Below are 18027 nucleotides of genomic sequence, written 5' to 3'. Positions count from 1 at the left end.
TGGATGTCACTGGTTGAAGGTAAATTTCAATGGAGGTGCAGCAAGTCAGAGATCCCACCACTGTATACAGCCAATTTATGGAGTTCCCTACCAAAGAAGGTCACTGAGTCAACTGCCGTGACTGGATAATTGCATGACCATGAGCATTTGTAGCTCTGCATGCAAAGATCCTGTAATAAAGGTAATCAAATCTCATGCTTCAGCGCATAAGTGGATCTTCTGCAGCAGCCAGGAAAGAGGTTTTCCACCCGCACACCCAGAACTGTGCGGTTAGTTTGGTGTGCTATGGAGGTAACCTCTGAAGCCTCAGGTTTTGGCCATCGCTGGAGGCAGGAAGCAGGATTTGATGAGCCAGTGGTCTAACCGGGTATGGCAATTCCTATGCAAGAGCTGGGGAGATCACAAAAGGGGAAATGTGAGATTAATGTGCTACAGTGAGCCATTTTGCTGCCACATTTGGAAATATATGGGGTTAAGGAGATAGCCTCAACAGCAAACCGTAGCCTGAAACATCGAGAAAGGACCAGAGGGCACTTATGCAATGGAGTCTGAAATATCCTTGGAGACTGCAGGTGGCACTTTGCCCAGTTCAAGAATGAGGACCGATGAAGAAGCCCTGAGTCCTCAGTGAACACTAAAACACTGAACCTCCCTGCCATGACAAGCCATTGGTATTCATGTTAATGAAAAGACCAGGCACTGTGCTACCACTACTGCAAACCAGAGCAAAAACATAATGCCCTGGTGGGTATCATGCTGCGGGCATTATCATGCTGGGGCACGTGCATTTATGTGGATAAATCTCGGAAATCAGAATCTGTGCAGGCCTACCCCAACTAAAATTTCCACCATATGCAAGAGAAAAAAAGCAATGTGGCAATAAGACAACTCTTTGACATTGCAACGTGAACAAGGCACTGCAGTGCTGGGATGTTTGGAGGTAAGAAGATGGTACAGACAAGCAGCATCTTGGAGAAAATGGCATCACCTGGTAGCGTGAACACTGGTCAGACAAAAATGCCTGCTGTGGCTGGTACAGGGGACACTGAATTAGTGCTCTTCAAACCTAAAAGTCCGAGTGGCTGCACCTTTGATTACAAGGACCCAAGCTCTGCATCAGGAGGCTGTGAAAGCCTGTGACTTCTGCGGGTCAGCACAGACTGGAGCAGAAAAGGATGTTTCCCAGCAAGCAGAGAGCTGTGAAATATTATATTGAAAACCAGCGCCAGGAAACCGTTCCCATCTGATACACAGTAATTTTGCACAGTGGTGAAGGTTTTCACACATAGCAATAAAGAGTGATTTTTGGAAGGCAAATAGTTGAAAGAGCAGTTGCACCTGAAAATGAAGGTATCACCTCCAGTCAGGATTGCAGCTCCCCGATGTAGCGAGCCAACGCGAGCCAGGCACAGGATTTCCCACTGGGGTACCAGCCGCCAGACTGTTACACTGCCTTCACACTGTCAAATGCACTCAGATTCGCAATTCGCCGAGCACTGGGTTAAAGAACGCATGGCTTTAAAGAAAACAAGCTTTGCTGCAGTGCTGGCAGTCAGCTGTGATATTCATCGATCATTTCTGTTCATAGAGCCCATACAGCCTACTCAGTCCAGCATCCTTCACCGGTGCAAGTTTTTTGTTGACGCATCCAAGCTCTTCTGAAGAAAAAAAGATAGGTCCTGGAAAATGGTTGGGAAGTCACAGATTATACAATAATATTTTCTGAATGTTGAACAACAAATTGAACTTGATCGAAGAGGCATTAGGTGGATCCATCTTGTTCCACTGAGGGTGAAGGGAAGATCTGGAGATCATCAGGCCTCAAGACTCTCCCACTGATGTTTCCTTAGTTTCAATTGATCTATCTGTACCTGTTGCTGTGAAGAAGCTGCAAGCACCTACACCAAGGTCTCTGCCTGTTTAAAGCCTTGCCACAGCAGAGCTCTGCACTCTTCACGCTCTTTAAGAGGCCAGTCCTCAGCAGACACCAGTAATGGGCTGGGTAGGAGAGGACTCCGTCCCTATTTCCCAGCAGTGATGCCCCCGAAGGCATTTGTGGCAACACTCTCCTGTTGAGGCCCACACTGTGGTTCACGTGCTTTGGATGGGAAAGTCAGAGACAAATACAGCCCCATCTGTCAGGAAAAATCCAGAGTGGATGCACTGAGGCCAACGCACAGCCTGGCTGAATGAACAACAGGGATGGAAAACACATCGGGACTGAAAGCACTGAGATCTCCTAAAGTTGAATGTATATATGGCTTTGACTCTCAGGTGTCAGGTGGACCTCTCAGGTGAGGTCCAACTACCAAGTCACCCTTTACCATAACCTCTATTAACCAATTCAAGATAGACTTGAAGGCTCAGGAGGAACCTGTGAGGTCCTTCCACCCACATTTGCTCCTGCAAAAACAGTGTTAGCTTGCGTCTCCTGCAACAAATGGGATGTCTTCTTGCGCTGCACTTCTCTGTACCTAGATGGTTGTCCTTTGCAGTGGAAAAGGCAAGGTCCTGATTCAACAAAGTGTTACACCCAAAATTAATCTGAAGCCCGTCTGTGCTCCTTGAAGCACTGAAAGCTAGCGTTTAAATATTCTGCCACACAGACGTGTCTCAGGCACGTGCTTAAATAGGGCTAAGGATTTAAATGTCTCGTTTAATCAAGACCTGATGACAAAGAGGTGGAGACAGCGGTGTGCATTTATGGACTGAAAGCACATGCGAGCAATGCGACGGTATTGCATTCCCTGTGAGAAACGTGGGGCAAGGAACGGTGTGTGTGCGCTAGTCCCTGGTGTGTCATGACGCTACCATGGCTCCTGAAAATAAGAGTTTGCTGTCTTGCATCCTGCCAGCCCAGCCCGGCTGCCATCTTGCACCGAATCCTCCTGGCAGCCGTGAGCTGCAGCACACCGCGCAGAGAGCAACTTGCTCGCGCAAGTGGAACCGTCGGCTTCTCTCTTGAATGTTAATTAATTAATAGCTAGCACAACAGACGGGCTGCATCTTCACAGCACCTTGCGAAGCAGTAAGCAGCGGTTACTTGAAAGCACGGTGAATGCCATTCCTCATGAAGAACGTGTTTTCTCTAACGTAGAGATTTCTTGGTGGGATTTTCTGACCTGACTTATGTAGGGTCAGCAGAACTACTCCTAGTGTTCAGGTCTATGAATTAAGTCCCTCTTTATGTCTCAGAGGAACAGGAATTCTTTCTTCTCTTCCAGGTGAAATACTAGAGGAGCTGAGGAGTGACTAGTCAAGGCTGCACCATCTCCGCTGGCACTAGAAGGACAATTAAGAACTTTTTGGGTCAAGGTAGGTCTCATCCAACAGGCCTAGTTTTGCAGTCCTTACCTGGACGGTTGCCCCGTTGGATTCATTGCAAGTACAGTGATCTGTAAGACTTAGATCAAGAGTTATTGTCTGCTGCTCTTTCAGCTTCTTCTTTTTTTTTCATTCTGCCCTAAAAATGCCAGAGCTTGTTATCCTCTCAGAGATTCAACCTGAGCATTTCTGCTGCAGAATCCCCCGTGCTCCTTTTTATCAGCCTAAAGCAGATAACTGAGTTCCTCACGCTTCTCTTTGAGGAGTCCTTGCTATCCTCCAGCTTTGCTTGACTTCTCCAGGTTTCCCTCTGTATTGCACTGACCATCACCTGGGCAGAGCAGGAGATAGGTTTCTCTGGTACTGGCTGGGTTTCCCGCGGGAAATGCCGCAAGGAGTGCTTTGTGACGCTTGCCCAAAGACCAAGCACGGCTCTCAGGCTCTGGCAACCCAAGAAGCAAGACTCAAAGTGTCACCTAATCAAAGCGTCCAGAGCTGTCGGGGGACAGCTCTATCTCTGAACATGGCTTTGCTCACTCTGCCTAGTCTGGGTTGCTCTTGCCTCACTTCAGCCCTCTAAAAGTTAGGTTTCTTGTGCAGTGCTCTGCACTCTCTCTGCAGTCAGCAGAAAGAGGACGGGCATCTTCAGAGCATGGTTCACCCTGTCCCAAAGTGCATGCCTAAAACAGGGAGAGGAATTGCCTTCTAGATGTGCTGCCGTCCTCTCCGAGTCCTGCAGAGACACTTTGAAGGACCAGCTTGAACAAGATGTCCAACTTTTAGATGTCTAAACCAAGGTGAGACATATTCCCATGCCTGGCTTAGTATTTAGGAACCTTATAGGGAAGAACAATTCTTCCATTGCTTTATTAAGCAATCTTCAAGCTTATTTATCTCTTCCTTCCAGTCTCTTTAAATGCCACTGAAGTTGCTGTCATTGTAAATCAGAGTCACCAGAACTGCCTTTCAAAGCAAAACTTCTAACTGAGAAGAAAAGACATCACTGTGAAGCCAACACCAATGGATTATATATTGCAGAGACAGTAGCACGGGGGCTACTCCAACCTCATCTCACAGTGGGCCAAACTGATGGACTTGTGGCGTGCATCCTCCCAGGGAGCAGTCAGCCCCGAGAGCATTACAGCAGCTGGACTGGTTCAAACCAAGGATGCACCTAGTATTTTCTCCCCAGTTTTGGCCATTAACAGGTCCCTATAAGAATAGTAAGAGCAGGGCAAGCACATATGATACATACCTCTACTAATTTCCCACTTTCTGGTCATTTTCAGCTCAGGGGATTCCTTGAACCTGTTGCTATTTGCCTGCAATGGGCTTTTCTTCCTAGTTCTCCTTCTGGAAGAGACAGTGAACAGTTGGTCCCTATTCACAGTTCTCAAGTCCTCCAGGATTTTGCAGTCTCTGCTGCACAGAGCTCTGGGACAGTCCATGCAGAACATGTCAGGAGTCCCACTGGAGAGGTTTGTCACTGTCCAGCCTCGGTGGCTGGCTGTCCCAGAGGTTCTCACGCTCCAATGGTTTTGCATGCAGTGACTTGTTTCCAAGCACTGGCATGACCAGTGATCAGCTGGTGGTCCCCAGTGATGACTGATCAGCTGACGAATGAAGCTTTTCTCTGAAAGAAATGTGCATCAACCCTGAGGTGAATCTGCAGGCTGTGTTGACTTTGAGTCCCGAGAGAGCCCAAGCTGGATAGTGAGACTTGGGGATGGTGATTTATAAAAGAGCTTGAAGCAGCGAAAAAGAGAAGAGCAAAGGGCTCTTTTACATCTCTCTGGTTTCTTGAGGAAACAAGGCTTGGGAGATCACATCCTCAGAGTGCTCATCTGTGGTTTTCCGTGTCCTTATCATTCCTACCCTCTCCAAGAACTCCTTCATCCCTTGGACAGTTTCTACTGGATCCCAAGGAGAGGAGAGACACCCTATTCATGTCTTCTCCCAGTCCAGGCTACAGATGACAGGCACAGCTCCAAAGGAAGGGTCCCCGCTGGTTCTTCTGCAGGGCTATTAAATGTACGGCCAACTCTGTGCATGAGCATGCCTCCTGCGTGCCTCTGCCACGGCGCTCATTTATTCCTAAACCAGTGTTTTCCAATGGAAAGGTAATCCTGGGGAAAACAGTCTCCCATGTTGTAAGAGTCACTGGTTATGTGCTCTTCAATTAAAAAATAAAAAGAATTCCACACCAGCATGTAACACATAATGATATAAAACTAATTCACTCTTATAACAAACCTCTATCTTTTCCTCACACACAACTCTTTCACAATTCTTAAGCCTACTCCTTGTTCAAAGATGGTTGGTTTCATTCTGTTTGGATTTTTTTTTTTTTTGCAATCAGTAATTTTGCTTGATTAAAAGCAAACAGCATCACTGATATACAAATATACATTTTAATTATCATCATATAGTATTGCTCTGCTCGTGGGTTCGATGCAACTAACTTTATGACATTCCCAAAGTATTTGCCCTGTGTTGGTTAACTACCATACCATGTGTCGGTTAACTACCATACCTAACCAGCTGGGGAAGAGGACATTGGAACAGGTTGGAGAAAGGACACAGTCATATCTGAAAATGCTATTTGAAAATTAGTTTCAATGGCTCTTCAGGTGCTTGAGCAAAAACCTCACTCTGTAAACTCCAGAGTTGAACACAATGAAATTGAAATTCACTTTCAGCATCAAAGACACATTACTATAAATCCTACTGTGAACTCAAAGGTAGCAATACCTCATGTCTGTATAGCATGCATCCTCGGAGGGCTTTCTAGAAGTTAACTCATGTGTGTATCATGAACAACCCATGAAATAACTTTGTTGGCCCTTGCTAGGACTCTCTAGGCTTCGCCTTCTCTGCTTTACTGTGGAAATGGAGTAGCTTTTTTTTTAATTTCCTAAGAACAACAGAAGATGCTTCTCTCAAGGGCAGGAAACAAAGTCCACTTTATTTCCTGCAGAATTTCACTCACCACTGGTACTTCAGAAAGAGGTCTATAAACACAGCAACTAACTCTGCTTGGCAAGGGTAAATTTCCCCCACCAGTGCATCACTGCTATGTGAGGGTGGCCTGACAAATCCATTGACATGACATAAGGAACGATTTAGGAGTGGTTTGGGAGCATAATAAATTAATCCCCCATTGAGTCGACTATACGTTCCTTGGATCTATCAAGCAATCAAAATAAGCCCTTTGGATTACTTGAGACAAATGCCTGTCTGCACAACAAATCACTGCAGATTGCTTATGACAGCCAAATAAGACGTCCTTTCAGAACATCACCCAGCAACTCTCACACAGCTCTGGACCACATTATAAAGCAGGAGTTAAGAAATTTAAAAACCACATCGCCTTTTTTGGGTTTTCTTTCATAGGATAAGGACAAGTGACTTCAAATATGTGTGGGAATGCCTGCTCTTACAGGGCAGTTTGGCCAAACGTTTGCTACAAGGCATTAGAGCTGTTCCATTGTCTTTGACATTTCAGGTTACTAAAGGATTATATCTATAGACTGTGGTAATCCCTGAATATTTAGAAAATACATGCACGACTCTCCAAACATCAGACATCTGCCCCATGGTGCTGCACATCTGCCATTCCTGTGGATTTTTGAACAATTTCCTTTGATGAGCAGGTTTATTTCAATGGAAATCTACAAATGAGAAAAGCTCCCATTCCCTCCATGGCTGTGTCGAGTCTGCAGTTTTATAGCTTAACATTTTTATCCAAGACAAAATATGCAGTCAGTCTCTTTGGACATCACACAAACACGCATAAATGCACAAAGATAAATAGGTTGAACACGCACATGCACACACATACACACACTGAAATCCACTTTGCTAAAAAATCTGGCTCTGAAACAAATATATATTTTTTAAATTAACATTTTTTAGAGACACTAAATGCATCTTGAGTGCAGAGAACACATTATTTTGTAGGCGTTTTCAGTAGCACAATACCAACCCCTATTTTTAACTATTGACTAATTACCAGTAGATCTTAATTACATGGTGTGTGGAGGCACTAATAAGTTTACAAATCTGCCAACAACACTAAACACATATGTCTTTTCAAGCATTAGCCTCCCTCTCTTTTTTAAAAAACCCTTTCTCTTTTTTTCCCCTTCAATTTGGCAGCAGAAGATACTGGAAAAGGCTGTAATTGTGGCTGATTAGAAGGCGAGCATCTAAACACCCATCCTTGCAGAGAGCAGAATGGCTCAAAGCACGAGGAGGAATCAAAAGAGAAGCCACCAGAGCCCAGGGAACTTGTATTTTCAGCAGGGTGAGAGAAGGGTTGCCTTTGGAGTAGTTTACTTTTGTCTTCTGTGCAAGCTTCGTGGAGCCGTGTGCAGGTTTTATTCATTAGCTCTGTTTAGGAAATAGCGGCACGATATGTCCCCTATTTTGCGATGGAGCTGAAAATCAGTATGAAGGGGAGCAATGCTGAAGGAGCTGCTGGTTCCGCCCATGCCGCCTGTCCGCGGCAGCCCCCAGGAGCCTCCCAAACCTGGCACACCCAACAGCTCTATTGCAGGATCTTCCTCTGGCCCTAGCTGGCCTGCTATGGTCATGTCCACAAAATCAGACACTCCAAAAACTCAAAAAACTCTTGCAAAAAAACCCCCAACCTTCAAGACTGTTGTGGTTTAGCCCCAGTCGGCAACTCAGCCCCACACAGCCGCGTGCTCACTCCCCCCCGGTGGGATGGGGGAGAGAATCAGAAGGGTAAAAGTGAGAAAACTCGTGGGTTGAGATAAAGACAGTTTAATAGGGAAAGCAAAAGCCACGCACGCAAGCAAAGCAAAACAAGGAATTCATTCACTCCTTCCCATGGGCAGGCAGGTGTTCAGCCATCTCCAGGAAAGCAGGGCTCCAGCACGCGTAATGGTGCCTTGGGAAGACAAACGCCATCACTGCGAATGTTCCCCCCTTCCTTCTTCTTCCCCAGCTTTATATACTGAGCATGACGCCATATGGTATGGAATAGCCCTTTGGGCAGTTTGGGTCAGCTGTCCTGGCTGTGCCCCCTCCCAGCTTCTTCTGCACCCGGCAGAGCATGGGAAGCTGAAAAGTCCTTGACCAGTGCAGCAACAACTAAGACATCTCTGTGTTATCAACACTGTTTTCAGCACAAATCCAAAACATAGCCCCATACCAGCCACTATAAAGAAAATTAACTCTGTCTCCGCTGAAACCAGAACAAAGATAAGGTAACTATTTGCTATACTAAGATGGATATAAACTCTGAGAAGAAGCATAGTGTTGTTTTACACAGTTACTTTTGAGCTTCTTATGCAAAAAGCTTTTGGCCCTTCCAAAAGTGAGTAACCTTCCAGGAGTTCCCCCTCTGTTCTGCTTTGCTGGGTTATGGCACAATGCAGCCAAATCCATCCCAGGGTGATTTTCTGACAGTGTTTTCCCATCTCGTTCAAGGATTTTGACAAAGTTTTTGCACTCTCGGCTCCCCATAGATGTTTTACACAGCAGCTGGACCCTCACGTCTACCAAAATACCCTTCAGACCCAGATCCCACAAAGATGCGTGCAGACACTTCCAACAGCCCTGAGTGGGGCTGAGCAAAGCCGCGAGCCACGGGGGATGCTCCTCTTGTGCAGAGCGAGTCTGCCAGGGAGGGGAAGGGGGCTGTGGGTCCCTCAGCACTCCTGTTAATTCCACCCTGGCATTGCCTTTTTTGGGGAGGTTTGCTCAGTCCCACTGAGAGGATTCACGGGGATCTAGGAGGCAAAGAGGTCGTTGCAGTTAGCTGATCCTCTGGAAGTCACAGACTTTCACGATCCCCTTCAAAACTTGGTCTACGTCCATCTGAAGCCAGGTGGATGTGCATACACATGATTAAAGAAACGTGCATTTGATTGTCCCTTATAATATATCTAATAATCACACCACATTTTGTCATGCAAAATTCCAAGTTCTTCACAGTTTCATCCTCTTGAATACCCTCACGTTGGTGACCACACTGTCACGTACAACCCTCTGCTCACTCATCCTGCTCCCTGAAGACACATACCCATTTGCTATCCCAGGTAGACTGCAAAGTCTAGCACTGGTCAGGATTTAAGATCTTGAAAGTGGTTTTCTGTGGCAGGTCAGGGATTTCTTTTTAACAAAAGGTGAGATAAAAAACTCCATTTTGTGTTCCCAAGAGCGAATGCTCCCATGTTCTACAGAAGGCACCCAATCTACTTGTACATGGTCCTTCCATTTCAAACCACGAAGTTGATCACTGTGGTCCACGCTAGCATATGAAGATATCTTCCAGGAAAAGAATACTAGGAGGAGATGCGTTTTTGGCATCAGGCACAGAGGACGTCTAAGAGCCTTCAAGTAAGTGTTTCCAAAGGGACAGCTCAAGCACTGATGACTACTTACTGTGCAGAACTGCACATCTGGAAGCGTGCTGGCAAAGGGTTCTGTGTGCTCTTCCCAGCAGCCGAGTGTCTGACAAAAAGGACCATCACCCTGAGCCCACCCTCACCACAAGTCTCTGCACACCCAACAGCGCTTATTGCAAGAGGTGATCACTTGTGGGAGGTTTAATGTTGCTTTAGAAGCTGTACAGAGGCTACTAATAATATCAGAGAGCTATCAAAAGCAGGAATTTATAGCAGAGTTGCTGTATGGGATGATTTTTAGTATCAATAATTTCAATAATTTAACAGGAACAAAAATTAATCTTCCATTTTCAAGTGCAAGTATAACCAAAGAGTGAAGAATGTGCATATTCTTGGGAAAAACACTAGGGACATTTGCAGTCTGAGTCCACACTGCTGCTGATCTCCTGAAGTATTTGCCATGGAATCACTAGATAAACTTGAGTTTTACGACTACATAAATGAGAGCAGGTGTCACCTTTCCATATCCGTATTTCTAAATGCAGAAGGGTATTTCTGTCTGGGATGATTCAATGTTTATTTTTACGTGGTGGAGGAGAGGAGATTGTTGTCATTTGCATTGATGAAGGAGGTAGTTGTCACCTTCCCATTTTTCCATATTGAATCTTTGTTAGCAAATAACATGTCTTGAGTAAAATGAGAGTAGGAGATAATTTAAATGGGTGCCACACTTAGCCTCAGCAACGAAATTACAAAAGTGAATCAACATGAAAGCAGAATCATTTTTCTCAACAATTTAGGTAATTATGGACAAGGAAAGCATTAGTTTTTGCTGCAAAGAAACTGAACCAGTTAGTCTGGTATCTTAGGGCAAAACTTCAGTTCCTTAATTAACAGATGCAGAAATATTGTGTGCGCTGGCAGATGGAAGAAATGATAAGAGCACTTGCCAAAGCTGGATACACTGGTGATGTGCACATATCAGACAGCACAGTGGGTGCCTGAACCAAGACTTCAGAATAGCAATACTTAACTTTCCGACATTGTCTGAAATAGCCACATGATCATTTTTGCCATACAGACGAGAGACCTTAAGCATCCATTTCAAGCTGGGCAAATCTCATCTGTCCCTTGAGATATTAAATGACCTGTGAAAGCCAAATTAATTAAAAGCACTTAAAAACAGAGAAAGGGAAATGGTGATGCTTTTAATACGGTGAGAGAATAAAAGGAAGTAGGAAATAAAGTGTTTCTGTTACCCTACAAAACAGATATTTGCTCAGTTATAGAATAAACAGCATCTATGCCCCATCTCCTTACCTCAATACCAAGTGGCAAAGCCAGATGAACGGGTCTCTTCAAAACAGGTAAAAAGTCCATGTTGCTGCCTGAAACTAGAGCCTGCTCCCGCCAAGACAGGATGAGTCAGGAGAGGACAGGGGCATGGGGTGGGAAGATCCCTGGAGAAGCAAGCTTGTTACTTCTGCTGCTGTTGAGAAGAAGCTGGCAGCTCTTTGGGAGAATAGATCTTGTCCGTGCCTAGAACCAACATCAGTAACAGGCACATGTGGGCCTAACCTTGCTCCTACCAAAAGTCATGGCAGAATACTCTGGGCTAGATGCGGTTTCTGAATGTCTTCTGCCACCTGAGATGCCCCAAGGTGGCTGGGACATCCTGCTCCAAGACTGACGGGTATGATGCAGGAGGTACGGGAGACCCAAGCCCTCTTGGAGCATCAGCTGGAGTCCAGGTGAGATTCCGTGGGGCCTTTCAAATGGCACTAGATGTCTGCATGTGGGCAACGGAACAGAGCCATTGGTGAGCTCCTTCTTGACTATGATGGGAACTCGGGCACCTAACTCACGCATGAGTGCAGACTCTCAGATATCTCAGTTTGGAGCTAAGTCCAGCTCCCACTGACATAGAATAGGGGCTCTACTAGATCAAGGCATTTTATTCAGGACCAAAGTGGTAGAAATGGTGGTTGTAGTGGAGCCAAGGCAGAGGGAAAAAGATTTACTGAGTGCAAAGGGACACGAAAATGAGAAATCCCATGAGGTTCATAGTGAGAAGAGAAGGGCTGCAAAGGTGTAACCAACGTAAGTAACAGGAACAAAATGGGAATGGAAATTCTGTCCTCAAGAGAAAAACAAGGAGACCTGGTGTGGACAGAGCTTTAGGAAAATGGTCCATGGAGGATTTCACAAGGTCAGTGGGGAATCAGGGGAAGACGATTTCTCCGCAGTACCTTGACTAGAGTAAAGACCACGAAGAGAGGAAGTAGAGACGCTAAGGTGTAATAGCCCACATCAGAAACAGGCAACGCTTGGGCTGATGGTTCAGCTATAGGGAGATGGAAGAAGCTACAGCCACCAGAGCAGTTACCACCAGCAGCCTTTTCCTTGTTGTTTTCTAAGGGGAAGCCCAGGCAGGTTGGGATTAGTGCAATATTCTGTCTTTATTTGGTTTGATAGAAAAGGTCATGCATTTAATTAACAACTCTGTAGTGACAGCGTCAATTACAGGAAAATACTTTATTCTGTTACATGCACGGGTTTGGATGAGGTTTACAGCATTATCAGGTATTAAAATGAGCATCGGGGAGTGTGTCTGGAAAGGGGGGGGTCATGTTACAGGGAATATACTTCGCCTTAGTTGAGGTGTGAAATCCAGCTCCACTTCCTTCCACGGTCCGTGGCTATACATTGGCTTTCCCAGGGACCTAGAAGAACAGAAAAGCTATATGCTACGTGCAGTTCCTATTGGGACAGTGGCCAACCTTCACATGCACCCCCAGTTCAGAAGGAGAAGCATCACCTGATAACTTTATTTTTCCCTGAGCTCTGAAGAGCAGCGTGGCATGCTGACAGTAGCAGCCAGCTACTCTATGAGATACATCCCTGCCCTTCATAGCCAATTTAATCATTGGAGCCCCACGGGGGGAAGTAGGAAATGCTGTATAGTCGCTTTTCCTAAATCCCAGCTTGGAAAAGCACCAAGCAAGTCCATCAAACTGGAGGTCTTAGCTGTTAATGCTTTTCCAGGGGAGAAACATACAGTTCCCTGCACCCCTCACCACCTTTTTTGGCTGATGAAGTCATGTTGCTTCTTCCTGCCGGGTAACCAGTACCTCGAAGAGCATGACCGAGTGGATTAGTCTGTGCTTGGTTTAACGGCAAAGCTGCAAGTACTGCCAGGCTTTGCAAAGAAAAGGCAGGCAGGTCGGAAAGCTTCTTGCAGTCACCCTCTTCTGCACAGGCCAGGCCCCAGGTGGCCCTAAAATCACGCACCCGGTGTCACTGGTTCTGCTGATTGCATCTAAAAGGTGTCCCACAAAGGCAGGTTTCTGAAAGCAGAGTGACAGGTGCCTTTTGATGCGCAGTAATAAATGAAAACAGTTGCAGCTCTCGGGAGATTAAAGGAAGCCTGTGGAGAGCTGAATAAACCATGTCACCGCAGGTAAGATGTAGATAATAGGAACTATGAAGTTTGCTAATGCACACTTCCCAAGACCATACTAATTCTTAAATTTGTCAGGAGGTGTAAAGCGATTTAAATGTAATATTACTGCCCAATAGAGAAAAGTTTGGGATTCATGTAATTACATATTTAGTAGAGAATTGTTATCCAGCTTTTAGCATGTAACACCTGAGGACCTGAACATGTTTTAGGGACTTTAATCAAGCTTCACAACCTCTGTAAGTTGTATCAGTAACTCCATTTTGCCAAAAATATACCCAGAAAGAGGAATCTGTTTTTAAGGAATAGCCTCTTGTTTTAGATGCCTTCCTCTGTGATGGCCCCATCCTGCTAAAACCTCAGCGAGTGAAACCAGGCTGGCTCGCAGGGATATTTACTTTGAAAAGGACCTGCCTCTGGTTGGACTACTGCAGCCTAAACATATTCTTTAATTTTAATGTATTTCCTGGAAAGTGTAAGCCATTCAAAACTACTCAGTTGCGTGTGAAATTACAGAGTTGTAAGGCACTGGGATTAGAAGTCAAGCACCTGGTTCAGCGGTGAGAACACACCGCATTCAGTTGTTTCAAGATATCAGGAGGGACTAGCGCGTGATTATTGACAGTCACTGATAACACTTATCAGTCGATTGCATTGCTAAACTGAAAGCTCAAAAACTAAGCTCTCCAATAAAAAAGAAGTGCTAGGACATTTCTCAGGGTCTCTTAGAGGCAGTTCTTAGGATGACTGTGAGCTCGCATTTTAATACAGAACATTTGGCACCTTCTACACCTTTCCTAGCGGGCCTGATGTCACAAAGTGCTGTCACAGGGAGATAAATAACAGCAAAACCAGCATCGTGTTAATCCTCCCCCGATATATACACGTAGCATTCAAAAAGTCTAATAGAAAGTACAGAAGTTGATCAACAGAAGGACTGACCTAAGTGTGTCTTCTAAGTCAAGCTCACACAATAACTATTAAGTTTACCGACATATCCAGTTTTTAATACTGCGGAGACTTCAACGTCGTGGCGAAGGAAGCTGAAGTTTTTTCTGCCTCATGCATGAATAACAAAGCCACCTGCTATATTCCAGCGGTGGGTGCTTTATTGTTAGTGATGATGCATGAGGCAGAAATAATGCAGTTTGATTTTTAGAGACAATACCAAGTTGAGCTTGCAAGGCTGTCAGCCCACACTCGTTTGACTTGGGAACTGAGCAAACAACACGGAAGTAATTGATGGAAACTAATGACACAATAAGATGTCATTTTTCTGACCTACTTTGCTTAAAGTAAATCCCCATTAATTGTAATTATCTGTGCTGGTGGTGGAGTACTCCACATACACCAAACACTCAGCTGGATCCATCCCCCAGTTATTTAAATGAGGTAGTTCCAGAGTCACACAACTCTGATTCTGGCTTACATACCTCTCTCTATATAGCGTTTGTTCCCTTGACCTGAATAAATGCGTGGAAGATGGAAGACCACACAGCTCAATCAGTGTATTGATCAGGACAAAAAAAGCCTTTAACCAACCAGCACAAGAAGGTTATGATCCCATGCCTTGGTTTGCTGGGTGCTGCTGGGGTACCAAACACGCCTCCTCTTCCTGGCGTCTCGCTGGTGCTTCTGAAGAGCAGAAAAAACATGAAATGCAAGGCACAGACAGATCAGCTCTGAGGACTGCAAGGGAAAACCCCTTGCTAAACATGTTATAGAAATACTTGCAGATCCGAGGGTCACCCAGAGTCTACCTGGACCTCTGGACACAAGTGCCTCCAGCGTGATGGAAGCGTGGGTCGCTGCTTAGCACAGAGAAAAGCTTTCTCCTGTCAAACATATGAGTTAAGAGAGATGTCAACACAGCTGTGATTGACACTCACAACTTAAAAAAAACCCCGAACTTAAAAATACATAGTGTTGGCTAATAAAAGAAACAGGCTTTGACTAATGACTCTTCTAGCTTTCTGTAAGGGCTGGTGCTACAACAAGGCAGGACTGCAGCCCTCATTGACTGCAAGGGCAAAGCATCTTCCCCACATCCTTGGCCAAAGCGACCACACAGCGCTGGCTGTGGGTACCAGGGAAATGAGGGGTTTGTGGGGTGCTTCGAACGTGGCCGCATCTCTGCTGTGCAATAAGTGAGTGAGCAGGAGCCGGAGAACATCATGGGATAATCAGGAATTAAGATGTAAGCGGTGGAGATATCACTTCTGGCCACCCACGGAGTCATGTATCCGTGACTCATCGCCTGATGCAGGAAGGAACGTAGCGTACCACGAATCAAAATGGACAAGATCTTTCCAAGGAGAGATGATCTGGGCTGGAAAACCTTTCAAGGGCTTTCATCCCAACTGTTTATTGTTTCACATTGGTATGCAATTTCCTTTATAAAATTATGAAGCTATGTGTTAAAACTAGTTACTTTTTTGGGGTTTTTTTAGTCTCTGTAACTCCTACTGGAAGGATCTTCCGATTTCTAGACTAAATATATTCATGGCCAGTTCCTACTCATTTACTCTTTTGCTGCTGCCCCTCAGTGTCACAACGCCTTTCCCTTCGCTTGCATTTACTTTCCAGGATGTATTTATAGGCAGAAAACATATTCCCTCTCCAGTCTCATTTTGCTGAACTAAACAAGCCAAATTCTTTCAGTCCACAGTAGAAAGACAGAGTGTCCTGACCTCTGATCAACGCCTGGCTCTTCCCTGCACATATTCCAGCTTGAATTCACCCTTCTTGGACACAGGTGGCCACAACTGCACGGAGAAATTCAGAGGTAGTCTCAACAGTATATTCCATCATGTCATATATTGCCCAAGCAACTGCTTTTCTCATTTAGTGTGCCAACGCTAAAATCCTTAACTGCTGTCTTCTCCCACCCGTATGTCTCATCGCACAAGTTTGGGTTGTTTTTGTATCAAAACAGATGACTCTTCTGCCCCCTTATTGGTTCATGAAATGCAATGTGCACCTACACTTCTATTTAAATAATAAGACCAAATAGTTTTATTACTTCTGTGCTGTTTTGGTTTTTTTTTTTTCTTTTCCTTTCAAATTATATGTAGCAAATTTGTTACATAGAAAAGTTGGAAGAAATGAGGAATGCTTCCATTTATATCGAATTGTACTGCAAAACAGAAGTTTAAGCTTAATACGGGTGCCTTCCACCCAGGAATACGAGTCCCAGAGTCCTTATTTCTTACCGCTGTGAGAATTAACATACATATTTAATGCTTAGGTTTTAAAGCGTCAAATAGGAGAGGGATTTTATGTTACGTATATATTATTATACATGCCTTATGCATGTGCATTCGCTTTGGTCAAGTTGAGGGGTGAGGTTCGTCTCATTTCTTTCCATATTCATATTTCTGGCCACAGCTGAAGTCAGCAGAAAATAAGGGACTATGCGCGACATTTGAATTCAGCATCGTGGGGACCTGCGGGATCATGTCCTCTCCGATCCCATTATATCTATAACATCAGTTTTCTCCTTTTGAAGAACTTTGTGCCGGAGTTTCACACGCTACAAATGGCTTTGATTTGGCCACATACGGGCGTGCATCAGAGCGCATTCATCTGGACAATGCACGAAGCTTTGCTTTCTGTTTCCTTTCTTCTGTTTCTCTGCTATAGGAGGATCCGACCGTTTCAAAACCAGCGGCGTCTTTCAGACTTCGCAAAACTTTTGAACTCCTTCGACATCACTTGGAGAGGCCAAATACATCCTTCCCAGACAGCTTATTTAATATATGCAAGTCCTCCCACTCTTCTCAAGATTAAATTAATTTTTCCTCCCTGGAAAAAGCGTTTTATCTGCACTTATGCACCTTTCCACCTGCTTGGGTTTTTTTTCCCTGTTGAAATTTAGACTCTGCAAAGCAGCAACTTTAGCAGCCAGTTCTAGAGCCCTGAATCTATCAGCCCTGATATTTTGCCATAATTTAAAAAAAAAAAAAAAGAAAAAAAAACCAGAGAAAGGGCAGAATTCAAACTCCCACAGAAAGAGGCAGAAGCAAGAGCCCACGGGAGAGTAAAAGAGCTGGAGAAGGAGCATCTGGAAGGAGCACACTTATCGAATGGGAAAAAAAACCAACGGAAAAGAGGGGAGATTGTAACCTACAGAGGACAGCACAAGACAGCACAGAAAAGAGGGATACGATGAACGAACAAATGCGAACGGGTAGAAAGGGAACCGGGGGGAAGGACCTTGAATTTGGCTTCCCCAGCCTACCAGCGGGTCCTTTGGTGAAACACCTACCTGGGGTGCAGCTCAGCCCCAGGCAGATCCCAAAACCGGAGCTGGGAGCCACTTCCTCAGCTTGCCAGAGGTTTGTCTCCTCCAACAAGGAGCTGGGCCCACGGAGAGGAGGTGGCTGGTTTGCCCGACCCCGTAAGAACAGGGTGGGTGAAGCAGCGGCCCCCAAAGTGGGTCAGGAAGGGACAAGTGCAGAGAGAGGATGGGGGATCCTTGTGTTTAGAAGGAGACGGGAGGACACTGCGGTGGGGGATTTGGGAGGTCACTGAGGCCATGTGAGGTCGGGGTGCTGAGGTGTGCTTGGAGACTGCTCCTATGCGATGGGGGACCCATGGGGCGGGGGTGGGACAGGAACCCCCCTTCCCCAGCACGGCCATAGGAAGGGAAAAGGCAAAGAGAAAGCCAGAGGAGGGCCTGGACCCGGCAGGTCCCAGGGAGCTGCAGGAGGTGGGAAGGGGGGAGGCAGTCCTGCTGAGGGTGGGCTGAGGACAACCTGGGTGGCAGAGTGGTGGCCCTGCGGTTTGAGGGTGAGCAGGTGACAGGGACAGGGAGGTTGCACTGCAGGACGGGGATTTGAGGGCCAAGATACTGGGCTGGGGAGC

The 18027-nt window shown here is 45.6% G+C and overlaps 1 long non-coding RNA gene across 2 annotated transcripts; it reads right to left on the bottom strand.

Annotated features, from left to right (window-relative positions):
- Positions 1–12262: 12262 nt before the first annotated feature.
- On the bottom strand, positions 12263–18011 carry LOC142407594 (uncharacterized). 2 transcript variants are annotated; one of them, XR_012774982.1, is made up of 5 exons: positions 17429–18011; positions 14922–14996; positions 14595–14796; positions 12833–13048; positions 12263–12424 (listed from the first exon to the last, which is right to left on the bottom strand). It is a non-coding gene; the product is annotated as an uncharacterized LOC142407594 (long non-coding RNA). The 2 variants fall into 2 exon arrangements; XR_012774981.1 differs by lacking the exon at positions 17429–18011 and having other exon boundaries at positions 14922–15394.
- Between the last annotated feature and the right edge of the window lie 16 nt (positions 18012–18027).

This window comes from Mycteria americana, chromosome 3, assembly GCF_035582795.1.
Source record: "Mycteria americana isolate JAX WOST 10 ecotype Jacksonville Zoo and Gardens chromosome 3, USCA_MyAme_1.0, whole genome shotgun sequence".
Lineage (NCBI taxonomy): Eukaryota > Metazoa > Chordata > Aves > Ciconiiformes > Ciconiidae > Mycteria > Mycteria americana.
This window is presented reverse-complemented; position numbering and strand designations above follow the sequence as displayed.